At 45.0% G+C, this 15,659-nt stretch overlaps 1 protein-coding gene across 4 annotated transcripts in view; it reads left to right on the top strand.

Annotated features, from left to right (window-relative positions):
- The first annotated feature begins 1,773 nt into the window (after window positions 1–1,773).
- EVI5L (ecotropic viral integration site 5 like) overlaps window positions 1,774–15,659 on the top strand; it is a 78,682-nt gene continuing 64,796 nt past the window's right edge. For 3 of the 4 annotated variants that reach the window (XM_034791884.1, XM_034791883.1, XM_034791881.1), the window contains exon 1: window positions 1,943–2,139. The gene's annotated coding sequence lies outside the window, so the exon portion shown is untranslated. Of the gene's footprint in view, window positions 1,872–1,942; window positions 2,140–15,659 lie in introns of those variants that run through there. The other variant, XM_034791882.1, reaches the window with a different exon arrangement.

Raw genomic sequence — 15,659 nt, 5'->3', positions numbered from 1 at the left:
GCCTCCTCACCTGATTTCTCAGCATCTGCCTCTGAAAAAGGTGGATGATAAGGTGCGAAGTGTTGACAACGGCCATAACTGCAGCGATGGTCGCAGCGGGCTCCATGCTCGTAGTGCTGTGGCATCCGCGCTGTCACTCACCAGAAAAGTGCACGAACTGATTGCCCGCCGGCGCTTTCAGGGAGGGAGAGCGCCGGGCGGGAGTGACAGTTGAATGACGACAGTTACCCAAAACCACCCTCGACACATTTTTTTCCCCAGCAGGCACTGGGGGCTCGACCCAGAATTCCAATGGGCAGCAGGGACTGCGGGAACTGTGGGATAGATGCCCACAGTGCACCACTTCCAATGTCGACGCTTGCCCCGTTAGTGTGGACTCACAAAGTCGAATTACTGTTCTTAGTGTGGATACACACGTTCGACTTCGTAATATCGGTTCCACTAATTCGATTTAAGTAAAATCGAACTACTCTCGTAGTGTAGACATACCCTTAGTGTGCTCTACATTGCACCATTCCTTGGGGGACATGTTCTGTTGATGGGCTGAGACATAATGAGCCAAAAGGGGGCCAGGGATTGGGCTAAGGGACTGTGAAGTTTCAGGGCAATGGAAAGGGGTGCAATTTAAGCTCATACACAGCATGCTTCACAACTGACCAACTGTTGCTAGTTAAAGGGCAGAATCAAGGTTGTGTCAGGAGAGAAAGGGCTGAGGAAATGCGTGGGGCCCTGACACTCCTGATCCAATCCCCTATGGGCTTCTCTGGGACCCCTCAGGGCTCCCTCCCACAGTGCTCCCTGGGAACCCCCTGCCAACCCCTTGAGGACCCCTCCCCCAATGCTCCCTAACACCCTGCCAACCCCTGAGGGCCCCCCTCTCTCAGTGCTCCCTGGAAACACCCTGGCAACTCCTCAAGGCACCTTCTCCCAGTGCTCCCTGGAAACCCCCTGCCAGTGCCAACTCCCCAGGGGCCCCCTCCCAATGCTCCCTAACCCCCTGCCACCCCTCAGGGCTCCCTCTCCCAAGCTCCCTGGGAACTCCCTACCAGCCCCCCACGGATCCCTCTCTCAACGTTTCTCCTCTAGCCTCTCCCCCCCCCCCTTCCCACCCTTGGCTCTGTCTGGAGAAAGGTAACTAGGGTGACCAGACAGCAAATGTGAAACATTAGGACAGGGGGTTATAGGTAATAAGAAAAAGATCAAAAAATCGGGACTGTCCCTATAAAATCGGGACATCTAGTCACCCTAAAGGTAACTGAGGCAAGGCAAAATTCCCTTCAGCAACGGGACTTAAGCTACTCGACGCCCCATAGGTTGATACCCTTGTCCATCTCGCGCTCCCTACCAATTAGAGCTCTTTCCCAGATCATAGGGCGATGACAGACCTGGACAGCTCGCTCTTCAAAATCCATTGGTTTGCCGAGCTGCCACTCCGAAACCTCCCTGTAACTGATCAGTTTAGTTACCTGTCAATCAAAGCTAGACTGCTAACCTATTGGCCCTGGGAGCAAGAGGTGGGGATTATTGTCTTCCATCACAGAGCATGGCACGCCAAAGCTTTTCTGCACTTGATAGGTGAAGAAACCTGTCTATCAATTCCTCTTGCGATTCCTATTGGTCTTTAGAATAAAGGGAGTCCCGCCCCCTGTATCCTGCCACTCAACATCTTTTTCAACGTAGTAGGTGGGAAGTCTTGTCCATTAACTATCCTCGGTGTCTATTGGTTAATAGTTTAATAGGCGGGGCTTATATCCCCGCCCCCACTCCCTCCGTCCCCTCTCGGATCCGCAGTTCATTCCGTCTCCGGCTGCTGGTGGGTGCGGATACGGTCCGGTTGCCAGCCCTGAGCTCCGATTGGAGGATGTGGCTCGGTAGGCGGGCTCTGAATGTACCGTCTTGGGGCGGGATTGGTCAGCGCTGCGAGGGGGCGGGGAGGAGGGCGGAGCCGCCTGTCAGTCGGTCTGTCCGTCTGGTCCGGGCAGCCGGCGGGGGAGGTGGTGGTTTCATGGCAGCTGCGGTGCCCGGCGCCCCCGCCCCTCTTCATGTGGTGACTGGGGGAGAGAAGGCCGGGCCCGCGGGGTTCGGTCCCCCGCCCCCCTGAGGAGGAGGCTGGGGAGCCGCTATGGCAGCGCCGCACAGGTAGGAGGAGTAGCCGGGGGCTTCCCCCTAGCCCGGGGGCGGCTGGTTCCCAGTGCCCTTCCCCCACCCAAACACGCTGATCCCTGTGTGTGCGGGGCCCCACCCACACCGGCGGGGTGCCTCCTCCCCCTCCCCCCCCGCTCTAGCCTGGTTGGGTCCGGCCACCCTCCGCCCTGAATCCCCGTCTGAAAGATGGAGCGGGGTGTCTGATCCCAGACTCCACCTGCCACCCCCACCAAGGCAGTCCCCCCTCCCAACCAGCGGGCCTGGTCCTTCGCTCAGCCCCCCACTGGGATAGGAGTGATTCACCCTGACCCCCAAACCAAGCCCCTCCTGCCTTGGGTTCTCCCTTCTCTCCCAGCTAGGTGAGAGGCATCTGTAACCCCCTCCCATAACATGCCCTCCTCTCTAGGGAGTGCCTGGTCACTTGCCCAGAGACATGGGTACTCCCTGTTCCCTAGTGCCCTCCTTTTCCCCCACCCACCAGGAGGATTTCACACATGCCCTATTCCCCCAGGCACAGTGTTACCCCCATCCCGAGAGGTGGTGGTGGTGGTGAATCTGCCCACAGCCCCTCATATCCCTGTGAGATGGGCATAAGGAAGGGAGAGTGCCGAATCCCCTCTGTTTCCAGGGAAAAGATGGTAGGAGCTGGCACATCTGCCTTCAGCACACACTGGCACATCACCAGCTCCTGGCCACTGAAGCTGTGTCTCTGTGATATGAGCTTTTCATTTGTGTCTATGTCCCAATCCCTGAAGCTACCATCTTCTTCTGGGTTAAAAAAATGTAAAATCTAGGCCAGGGTGACTTGGTCTGTTCTAGAAGGAGCCCTCCCCTTGCCTCCTTTTCTGTAATGGTATCTGCTGCTGAAACAGATATTCACTCCGCAGTTCTAGCTCTTGGGTGGGCCTTGCTCCTTTTTTGGGCTGTTAGGCCAGTATCCAAAATCCTTTAGTTGATGGCTTTGCCGAACCCAGCACAGGCATGAGGAGTTGTCTCAAGGTCTAACTCAGTAGTTCTCAACCAAAGGCCTAGGGTCCCCTAGGGTGCCTCAAGCAGATTTCAGGGGGGCCTCCAAGCAGGGCCAGCATTAGACTCGCTGGGACCGAGGACAGAACACCGAAGCCCCGTCGCATGGGGCTGAAGCCTGAGCAACGTGGCTTCGTGGGAACCCCTGAGGCATGGGGCCCCAGGCACTGCCCTGCTTGCTGCCCCCTAATGCCAGCCCTGGCTTTTATATGCAGGAAAACAGTTATTGTGGCACAAGTGGGCCATGGAGTTTTTATATTCTGTTGGGAGGTGGGGGCTCAGAAAGAAAAAGGTTGAGAACCCCTGGTCTAACTGGATACCACTTGGCAGGTGTAATGGCAGCATCCACTGAATTGTGCTAGAGCTGAAGGCTTGTTATTATGCCCATTGTGTTCATTTTTAGTGGTGTTTAGTAACTGGGATAGAAACCTTGGACACAGCTTGTCCCTTTTGATATAACTTTGAAAAAATACACTGCCAACTGACTGCCTTTGAATGAAAGATTGCCAAAATGCTGTTAAATGCTCCAATCTTTGGGTTTAAAATTTGTCTATTCAGTATGCCCAAAATGGCTAAATTATGAAGAGGAAGATCTCTGCTGTGACTGATTTGCTTGTAGAGTATTTCTGAAAGAAAAAATGTTTGTTAGCTGCTTAGTAGGTTGCTTGCAGGGAATGAAAATTAGGTTGATTTTGGTGTCCATGGGACTTGCTGTAGTCAGTCCTGGATCAGTGCAAAGAAAGCACTGCTAGTTTGAGATCTTGCATATCACCAGAGTAAGCATCAATGGAAAATTTCTCAAGGATATAAAACATCTGTTGTTAGCCCTAGTTGCAACTTATTGGCACCTTTTAAAAAAAAATCAAATTATTTTGTTCACCGTCCTGTATTGTCATTCTCCACTTGACTTTAGATAGGATTTTAGCAGCCACTGTCTCAGGAGCAACTAGGAAAGCTGGTACCCATTTTTTAGCAATGACACAAGCATTCGGTAGATGGGGCTTTAAGCAGTTTTACTACTCTTTCATAAATGCTCACTCTGAACTTTGACTCTGGCATTGGACTTTCATCTCCCTCAGTGCTAACAATGTTGAGAGCCCTAGTGTAGACAACCCTCCACTGCCAGCATGACTTTGAAGACTATTGCTCAGACTTGCTGTGGGCAGGTCCCATGAACAGAATGCATAAAATGGTGTTGGCAGCTGGCAGGCTATTTACACTAAGAGCTCGTCTACAGAAACAACTTGTGGTAAAACGGGGTATGAATCTGTCCCATGCTAGCCTGCCACAGTCTGTCAGAGTGGTTAGAGTGCTTTAGGCCACTAGCTTGCCATTTCAACTTGCTGCAAACTAATTGTTCTTGTAGACAAGGCCTAAGGCGTCTTTTCCATAGTGTAGACACCTCCAGCAAGGTTAGCTGATGTAGTAAAACTGCCAGAGGCTAGTCTACACTAATTCATACACAGTTGCAAAAAAATAAGTACTAACTTCTGTAAAATAGATGTGGCCTTAACAGTTAGAAACTGGTGCCATTTACCATTTGAAAGTAGCTTGGTGTCTCCGCCTTCAAGTAGTATAACAGTGAACCGCTGACACTGGAGATTATGAGAAGTCAGCTGCTGAAATCATGTCAAAATTGAAGTGGAAAGAAAAGATAATTTGAACGATGTGACTTTTTTTGGTCAACTGGTATCAAGGTTTCCAGGATCAGTTAATGCTTCCAGATATCCTTCCTGGACTAGTGAGCAGAAGAGGGAAATTTTTGATCTATGGTTGTGGAGTTTCTCTTAACCATGCTTTATTTCTTTCACATTAATATACTTCTTGATACTTAGAGTATAACAGCCAAGATATGAAGTCACATCAATCTAATACATGACATACATACTGTTGACAAAGTCCTTGCCAATTGTAAATTATGAATGGACCTGGTTTTGCAGTTGGGATCTCCAATGGAAAAACAACTTTATATTTGAAACAAAATTATTTTTCTGCTTAGTAGTTGAATCTTGTATGTCCATTTGTGAATTCCTCCGATGACAACATTTTTGTTTTAGAAAACTTTAGAAAAGTGTGCTGAAAATTTCACGTATCAAAAAAAGTCCCCAACCCTCCAGAAAAACCCAATAACATTTAAGTTTCGGATTTGCAAAGGAGGCTAAAGAAGTTTGGTGTCCAATTCCCACTGATCAGGATTTGGTTGCCTAAAATCCTGAAGTGCCTCTGAACGTTTGTCTACAAAAACTTAATTTGGGAGTGGGTGGGGAAATAGCCAGGGCTTTCCAATACTTTTATTACCATCCAAAAGAAGAGCCACAAGTTGGGATGAAACCCAGTTTCTCTGTTGGGTAGCCAACTTCAAACACTCCTAGAGCATTGAACTTGCTCTGGCTTGTAGGCATGGATTTTACCATCTGCACTTCTCTGCTGTCCACATTAGAGTGCAAGATTCTTTGAAATTATAGGGCCCTAGTGGCTTGCTATGGCTCTTAGAAGAGAAGATGTGACATGTACATGTATGTGTTCATCATGCAAGATCCAGAACAATTAGGCAATCTAATTTCAGACCTAACAATCTTGTCACTGGCCCTTTAAAGCAATATTTACTTTCACATTTAGTAATAAAGTAATAAAGTCCTGGGTTGCCTGTGACATTGATCTCAATGGGACTTTTATAGGTGTGCTTGGGAGTAATAGATTCTTTGGTAAATACTGGCAGCCAAAGGCTGAGAACTAAGGGTTCCTTATAACCTTGAGGTTTTTCTGAAGCATACTAGCAACATTACATCATTCTAATGTTATAAAATGTATATTTAAACGTGTTCTTTCTAAACTGACCTATATGTGGAGTCCTGATATATTGACTCTGGCAACACTTATGATTTGTCATGCCAGGAAAGTTATTGAAAGTGGATTGCCTATACTTGTGAGATGCTTAGCACAATGAAATCTTTGCATACATACAAAGACTGACGATCTGTGTTGAAATTGAATCGTGCAGAATGAAATTGGGAGGAAAAGATTTCGGAATCAGAGAGTGTTAGGTGGTAGACTGTTCATTGGCTACTTAGGTGGTTGTCTTAAAGGACAGTTTTTACAGCACCAATTCAATTTAGCTTCACCACCTGCTGTTTGCACCAATGCATCTTGCTGCTGCCCTGAAGAGAGAACCTTTGGGCTTTAGAGTTCAAGACCTGTTGTTCACTCAGTCCTCTAAGACCTCCTACAAGTTTGGGGGTATTGATGGCAACTTGATTAATAGGGATTATGCCATCAGAGTAGCTGTCCTAGCTATATAATTCTACTGTGCCTGTACTGTGGTATTTTAGCACCTTGCAAGGCTAGTGTGGTAAGGCTTTGAATGATAACACTGATGGTGCGTTCTGATTTTTTTTTTTTTCCCCATACTTTTTGGCATGTTGTTACTCAGAACTCCCACTGAAGTGAAGATGATTCTTGCACCGTAGAGTTCACTGAGTTTTTGCCTGGAAAGTCTAACATAGTCATAATGCTAACATTTAGTCATATTACTAGAGCTGCTTCTGTGTCTGACATCAGCATTGTTGCATGAGCAGTTCAACACTGGATACAGTCGCTTTTATTAATTTAACTGAAAGAAAACTCAGACCTAGGGCTGCCATCGTATTCCCTCTGCAGAAATATAGATTTTAATATAGCATTTAAGATTGCCCATTGTTTAGATATTGTTTTGAGGCTCATTACAAAGTGAAATGACTCTAGTGAATGACAAACATGAGTTGTCTTTCCCCTGGGTCAGAAACCAGATTCACTCCCCCAAATAAGAATGTCACGAGTCCTCAAACCACCTGTCTGAATCCCATGGCACTTCTAGGACTCCCACCACCCTCAATCATCCCACATTGTAACCCCTGGCTGGAGTAGCATGTAGCTTCCTTATTGAGCCTGCCAACAAATGAACATTAGAATCATAGAATATTAAGGTTGGAAGAGACCTCAGGAGGTCATCTAGTCAAATCCCCTATTCAAAGCAGGACCAACACCAACTAAATCATCCCAGCCAGGGCTTTGTCAAGCTGGGCCTTAAAAACCTCTATGGGTGGAATTCCACCACCTCCCTAGGTAACCCATTCCAGTGCTTCACCACCCTCCTAGTGAAATAGTGTTTCCTAATATCCAACCTACACCTCTCCCACTGCAACTTGAGACCATTGCTGCTTGTTCTGTCATCTGCCACCACTGAGAACAGCCTAGCTTCATCGTCTTTGGAATCCCCCTTCAGGTAGTTGAAGGCTACTATCAAATCCCCCCTCACTCTTCTGCGGACTAAATAACCCCAGTTCCCTCAGCCTCTCCTTGTAGGTCACGTGCTCCTGCTCCCTAATCATTTTCGTTGCCCTCTGCTGGACTCTCTCCAATTTGTCCACATCCCTTCTGTAGTGGGGGGACCAAAACTGGACACAGTACTCCAGGTATGGCCTTACCAGTGCTGAATAGAGGGGAATAATCACTTCCCTTGGTCTGCTGGCAATGCTCCTATTAATACAGCCCAATATGCCATTGGCCTTCTTGGCAACAAGGGCACACTGCTGACTCGTATCCACCTTCTCATCCACTGTAATCCCCCAGGTCCTTTTCTGCAGAACTGCTGCTTAGCCAGTCGGTCCCCATCCTGTAGCAGTGCATGGGATTCTTCCTTCCTAAGTGCAGGACTCTGCACTTGTCCTTGTTGAACCTTGTCAGATTTCTTTTGGCCCAATCCTCCAGTTTGTCTATTTCTCTCTGGACCTATCCCTACCCTCCAGCATATCTACCTCTCCCCCCAGTTTAGTGTCATCTGTGAACTTGCTGAGGGTGCAATTCATCCCATCATCCAGATGGTTAATAAAGATGTTGAACAAAACCGGCCCCAGGACCGACCACTGGGGCACTGTGCTTGATACCAGCTGCCAACTAGACATCGAGCTGTTGATCACTACCTGTTGAGCCCGACAATCTAAGTAGCTTTCTGTCCACCTTATAGTCCATTCATCCAATCCATACTACTTTAACTTGCTGGCATGAATACTGTGGGAGACTGTATCAAAAGCTTTGCTAAAGTCAAGATATATCACATCCACCACTTTCCCCATATCCACAGAGCCAGTTATCTCCTCATAGAAGGCAATCAGAAACATTAGTTTCTCTGTAACTGATTTGTTTTTTGCAAAACTGCTGGTAGGATAGTGCGGGCAAGCTTATTCACTCCTGCCTCTGTAAACATAACAGGCCCTGCTCTCCCCCGGGGCTGTGGGGGGGAACCAATAATGGGGGCTCATTAGTGTCCCACTGGTGGCTGGAGTGACCTGTCTCTACAGGTTAGCCCCCTGAATTTTTTTTAAGTGAATTTACTACCATGGAAGAAGCCGGATTGAAAATGTCTTTGAGACTAAAGTCCTCTGTCTATCCCCAGGACAATAAAAGGGCAATCTTTCCCACATGCTGCCTGTACCAATGTACCTCACCTCTGCCTCTGAGGTAGCGCTGGGTGTTTAATTTGTATGTCCGTTCAGCCCTAGCCTCTCTGAGACTGTCTACAAACCTGTTACGTAGCATCAAATGTGATAGTGACTTGATACAACACCGGGATGCTGAGAACTATACAGACCCCCAGCTCATTTCATATATTCCCCTAAACAGCCTTCAGATGGCTGTTACTTTTGGTTACTATGGTCAGAAATGGATTTGAACCAGCGACCTAGAGGAGCCTACATCTTGGATGGTGTAGAGTGGCTAAATTAAGACACTGTAAACTTCAGAGCTAGGAAGAACAAAGTGTTTTTGAGCACTTGTGGCAATGTTAGATATGTGGATTGGACAGTCATACTAAAATGAAGGGTTTATTATATTAAATATATTCTTCTCCTTGCCTGAACATGTGATAACTGAACCAGGTAATAAATTAACTTCTGGAATTGTGGGTGATAGCTGCTAATGGTTAACTGTACTGGTATGAATAAACCAATAGCCGTTTAATCTTTACATACCCCAAGCTATAGAGTTCTGATGTCCTTGCCTGTCCCATGGTGGAAAATTTGAGGGACATTTTTTTTGTGTACAAAAGGTCATGTCATTACTCTAGAACTCTAGGCATTGCAATGAATTTTAAGCATGTTATCAGAAGGCTATCGGTCTGTCTGTGTGTCTGTGTTTCTGCTGGTGGTGTTAATAAGAGAAAGGAGAATGTGTGTTTAAAATTACGGTCCCAGTATAGGCAATACTTGCTTCTGAAAACGTGTGTTTTGTTCCCCAGAGTTATAAAAATAAAATCTGTTCAAGACAATTTAAGGAAGATCTTATAGGCTGGCTGAATCTATGAAAATTTACTTCAAGACAATTATTTCTTAGGCATCACAGAATAGTTCAACAGAACCACAGATGGTAGTGAAGTGATCTTTTCACTGTAAATGATATTGAAGACTTCACAGAGAGCTCCGTGAAGTCTTCAGTATGGCTGTTCTGCTTTAATTATTTTTAAGCCCAGAATTTAATAATTCACAGAAAATCTTAACTGTGCAATGGAGCAAGAGTAGTAGTGTCAGTTGTACGGGACCAGTCTGAAGCAGATCATGGAGTTGGAAGCAGAATTGCTCAACCTTAATCTAGGTCTTGAGGTTTTTCCTTTTAAAAAAAAAAAAAAAAAAAGGCCACTCTTACTAAGCGTTCCCTTATAATGCAGTCACTTCTGTTAACAATTTAATTCCCATCTTTCCTCTAAGGCCAAGTAGCTATGCCCTTTAGACTTTAAATGTTTTGGTTAAACTTTGCTGAACTTCAGAACTATTAACCTAACGGCATGGTAACACTATATTCCAAACTGAAATAACTTAAGTTATTATCAGGTGTTGTCTGTCTCATCCACTCTTTCTGTCTGGCTGTTCCAGGTTTTTACTGTGTTTAGTATGCCTTTCCTTCTGATGAAGGGTTGGAAGCTGTATGAAATGCTGCTCCCTGACTAGGATAGTCAGTTTTCTGACAATTTAAAATTATAGCACACCTTAATCCTTCGTGAAGTAGACCAAAGTAAGCATCTTTCACAATAGGCAGTTACTTATTCCTATTCTGATGGCATCTGGTTTGCATTAAGATTAAATTAAACCTGATGCAGATAAATAAGGAATATTAATTATTAAAAATATCTTGTCTTCCAAAACCTTGTTTCTCAGGTTAGTTTGGTTGTTTCTCCTCTCATCTCAGAGCTGTTTATAAGATTTCTGTTACTGTTTTGTCCACTGGTAGTTACTGCAGGTTGCCCTTCCTAGCAATAGGCACCATCTTGTGCCATGAATCAAATTAGGGCCCTGTGAGCTCAGTGCCATTTCCAATGTAGCACTGTAGCATTTGAAATGTCATGATTGATTTGGTTTTCAGGTTGCCTTTGTCATGTGTTCCTGTTTGTTTATGACCTTATACTATTCTGTAAGGCTGAAGGTGAAGCCTTTTCAACCACACCTCTTGAGCAGTGCAAGTATCTGCTTATACCTGTCCTTCTCAAAGGGTTGTTACCTGTAACAAAACATACTTTATTAATGTTATAAACCATTAGCTAATGAGTCCTGACCTCTGATTTATAACCAGCTACATACTGTGCTAGAATCTGTCAGCTAATCATACTCCTTGCATAATGCCCATTTTTGTAACAGTGAATTGTCTAGTGATCATGATTATTCAGAGTTCATATGAAAACATGAAAGAGGTGTTTGTGTTCAATTGATTACAAACATGAGTGGGTATAATTATGAAGAGTTTTTGGTGTCATGTATAATTTCCATTATTATTAGGAGCTGTTAAACCAGATTTGCTCCTTGAGCTCCTCCCCGGAAGAAGACTGAGAAATGTACCATGGCACAGGCATTTTTGCATAGTGACAGGGAAGAGATGATTAAATGCTTCACACCCAGCAAGCATGTTTGCAGTGAAACCTTTTTAGATCTAAGAATGAGAAGCAGGATTGTGGCACTGATTGCTACAGTGTAACTTGTCAGTGCCTCTTCCTTGCATCCAAACCTGCACATAGCTGCCGGTTGCCTGTTGTAACAGGGATGCTCAGAAGAGCTGGGAGTGAAACAATGCTCAATTAATCCAAGAAGCATAAGGGATCACTTATTAATAGGCCCTAGAAAATGTTCCCTTTTAAAAGTGTCTGGGTCTGTTAAAACAGGCAGCACTGCTGCATTGTTCACGGTGGTAAAATTAACTTTGCTGCATTTTTCAGACACTGTGCTTCCAGTCTGTGGATAATAGTTGTCATTTTACAGTAATGCCCTGCTGGTGTCAGCAAATCAATGAGGCTGAGATTTATAAGAACATGTCATACTCTTCCTGTATTAAGGGAAAGGAGGAGAAATTGAAGCACATGTTACGTGTTTGCAGCTGACAAATAGCTATAAAATTAGTAGGAGCCAACATAATGGTTTATCACACTGATTAATCAGCCCTATTATCATAACTAGGACAAGGCATGATGAATTTCTAGAGGACTACACATCTAGAGGACAGAGGTTGATACAAAAGATGGAGACACCAGTTAGGTCCAGAACCAGTGCCTTATGAGAAGCTCCACTCCACCACTTCCAGCTACTGGAGGGGATGAGGGAAGGTCCTTCCAAGGTGCTCTCCCCCCCCCCCAGACTCTTTTTTTTTTAAACATACATTATTTTTCATTGCCCTTGGCTGATAGATGTACCACATTTTGAAGCCTCTTGCTTTCTCCTCTCTCCACAGATCCCAAGTTACTGGAAGAGATGAACTCTTTCCCCTTCCACCCACATTCCAAAGCCTCCTAAATACTGGGAGGGGTCTCCTGTTCTATCCTTCCTCTAGCCTCTGTGGTGGTGATGGTGGGTTTTTTTTCTTGGGTGGGGGGTGACAACAAGGGGGATGGTTGTCCCTCACAAATAGTATCACTGCTTGCAGCTGCAGCAGCCTATGTTTTAACTTGATATTATTGTCAGTTTCCTGGCTGTCTAGAACAACCATGGTGAAACTAGGATGAGTCTTGTTAATTTCACTTTGCTGCTTGTTTGGAAAGCAATGGGCAGGGAGAGAGGTACCAAATCTCTGCCTATAGTCTTGGGGAAACAGCCCTGTATGGGTTCACTTTTGGAAGGTTCTCGGCAATAAATGTAAGCTAAAAGCCTTGTGACCTGATTTTCAAAAGCACTGAACACCTGCAGCTTTCACTGAACTCAGTGGGAGCTGTGGCTGCACAGCACCTGTGCAAATCAGACTGATGTGTGTGGGGTGTGGTGGTGGTGTGTATTTTTTTTTTTTTAAATGAGTGTTTGTGCTCAACAGAAATTGATGCTTAGGTTCCTTTGCCCACCAGGGTCTGCCACTGATTTAGATGCATCTCAGTGCTACAGACCTGATGCTTCAGTGTAGTATACCAGCCTCCTTAGCCTTATTTCAGTGCTTTATCCCCAGTATGAGAACAATATACTGAGCACCTTGGTCGCCTTCTGTACTCTAAGCTGTATTATGAACTCGCTGTACTTACTGAAGCTTTTCAATTTCGTGATGTCTTTCTTTCCTGAGGTATCAGTATACTCTATTGGTCTTCTCAAGTTGAGCTCAGTATGCCAGACTCTCTTCATCCTAATTGGTAGGGTGACCATATTTTCCCAAAGGGAAAACAGGACACCCCGCAGGCCAGCCTGAGGCCCCTTCTCCCCCTGTGCCTGAAGCTGGCCCGAGACTCCCTGACGGCTGCCCGTGCGGGACCGGCCCAGCCTAAGCTGCTCTCTTGAGCCCTCCCTCCTGCAAGGGGCTGATGTTGTCACTCCCTTCCAACCTTCCCAACCCCACTCTCTAGCTGGTTTTAAAAACATTTCACTTATGCCATGAGGAAAGGCCAATTAGTTAGTTGACTACATGTGGAGTGTACTCTTCTAGATTTCATATGAGGGAGACTTGTTGGAGCAACATTGGAAACCTCTATCAATCACTCGGCGGTCAAAGTACATTATTTGGTTCCTTTGTGGAATGCCTTCAATGGTTAACTCAGGAGACATTGATAGAAGCTTGTTAGAATAAGAGCAGCAGCACAGAGGGTTTAAAAATATACCTGAGCAGTGGGTCCTAGACAAATTAGAGGATTGGGCCAAAAGAAACCTGATGAGGTTCAACAAGGACAAGTGCAGAGTCCTGCACTTAGGATGGAAGAATCCCATTCACTGTTACAGACTAGGGACCGAATGGCTAGGAAGCAGTTCTGCAGAAAAGGACCTAGGGGTTACAGTGGACGAGAAGCTGGATATGAGTCAACAGTGTGCCCTTGTTGCCAAGAAGGCTAACAGCATTTTGGGCTGTATAAGTAGGGGCATTGCCAGCAGATTGAGGGATGTGATCATTCCCCTCTATTCAACATTGGTGAGGCCTCATCTGGAGTACTGTGTCCAGTTTTGCGCCCCACGCTACAAGAAGGATGTGGAAAAATTGGAAAGTGTCCAGCGGAGGGCAACAAAAATGATTAGGGGGCTGGAGCACATGACTTATGAGGAGAGGCTGAGGGAACTGGGATTGTTTAGTCTGCAGAAAAGAAGAATGAGAGGAGATTTGATAGCTGCTTTCAACTACCTGAAAGGGGGTTCCAAAGAGGATGGAGCTAGACTGTTCAGTGGTACCAGATGACAGAACAAGAAGTAATGGTCTCAAGTTGCAGTGGGGGAGGTTTAGGTTGGATATTAGGAAAAACTTTTTCACTGGGAGGGTGGTGAAGCATTGGAATGGGTTACCTAGGGAGGTGGTGGAATCTCCTTCCTTAGAGGTTTTTAAGATCAGGCTTGACAGAGTCTTGGCTGGGATGATTTAGTTAGGGATTGGTCCTGCTTTGAGCAGGGGGTTGGACTAGATGACCTCCTGAGGCCCCTTCCAACCCTGATATTTTATGATTCTATGAAGGGATAGCTGTTTGTGTCCCTGGAAAGTGCAGTACTCTACCAGCTTGAGATCAATCTTAAGAAAGGGTATGCGTGCATGAGGAAGTTACCTTCTGCATGCTACTAATGTTGGTGACGCACAAAGTAGACTCTGTGGACTGCTCTCAATCACTCTAGTCTTGCCCTCCCCTGGGAGGAATTCTTCTGTAAAATATTGTATTAATACATAAAATGTGGTTTAGTTTAGTAACCTGAAGGCTGACACCAACCAATTAAATTAATTCATAGCTAAGGCTGCTATTATGTCTGTCACCATCCAACAAATCATCTCTGGGAAAGTTGACCAAGGTTTTTAAAATTTATAAAATCCATAGATGGAAGGAATGCTGTGGGTGGGTATAAACTAGCTGCACGTGACTTCCCTCTGTCTTGAAAAACTTAATTCAAATTGGCTTGCAAACACTATCCTATGTCACAGAAGTGTTGTGAGGATAAATATGCTAACTATTGGGGGGTACTCAGATATCATGGTAATGGGAGCCATCTAAGTACCTAAAATAGATAGTATGGTCTGCAGCCATACATGAATTTGGGCTGTGATCTTGTCAGATCTTGTAAGTAATGGGAGTCAGGCCTGGTTAGTATTTGGGTGTAAGCCATCTATGGAAAACCCATGGTGCTTTAGGTCCCCTCTGAGTCCATGTCCTACCAGGATGCTAAAACATTGTCCATATTCAAAGTTGCACCAGTTTAACTATAGGTATGATTTTTTTTTTTTTTTAAAACTGATTAAGTTAAACCAGTGCCATTGAGAGTTAAAACTCTTAAATCTCAGGATTTATCTATTTGTGAAAGATAATGTAGAATAAAATAGGGTGAGAATTTAAAGCAGATTAACTATTCTGTGGGTAGATACTGTTATTCTGGATTAAGACTGCCTGATTCCAAATTAGGCACTCCTATTCCAGAATAAGGGTGTCCACACATGGAGTTAATCAGGAATAGATATTCAGAATAACTCCTTGTGTGGACAATTTCTAAATCTGGTTTATTGACTTGGCTTAATTTGATTAATTATTAAATTAATCTTAATAGACTTTAAACTGACTTAAATTTAATCGTGGCTTTTACATCAATTTACTTAAATTGGTTTTTAAACATAAAATTAAACCTGTACAAAGGGCAGTTTGTTGCTGGAGATGTGGTCCTTTCAGCTCACCTGAAAAGCTCCCTTATAGTGAAAGACTGCAAACAGTGGGTGCAAAGTCTGGAGTCTTGGGCCTGGGAGAGACCATGACAGAAGGCATTGGATGAGGCCAACGTGGACATGAATCTCTGCAATGGGTAGTTGAGTGGTTCCTAATGGAAACGAAGGGACACGAGACTAGACTTGGAGTGCTGAGTTGAAGATAATCTACTTTTCAGTCAGTACAATGTTGGTTTAGCATTAGGGCTGTCAAGCGAGTAAAAAAACATAATCACGATTAATCGCACTGTTAAACAATAATAGAATACTGTTTAAATATTTTTGGATGTTTTCTACATTTGCAAATATATTGATTTCAATTACAACACAGAATACAATGTGTA

The sequence above is a fragment of the Trachemys scripta genome, chromosome 16 (assembly GCF_013100865.1).
Source record: "Trachemys scripta elegans isolate TJP31775 chromosome 16, CAS_Tse_1.0, whole genome shotgun sequence".
NCBI lineage: Eukaryota > Metazoa > Chordata > Testudines > Emydidae > Trachemys > Trachemys scripta.
The sequence above is the reverse complement of the archived record's forward strand: the minus strand, read 5'-3'. Positions and strand labels throughout refer to the sequence as shown.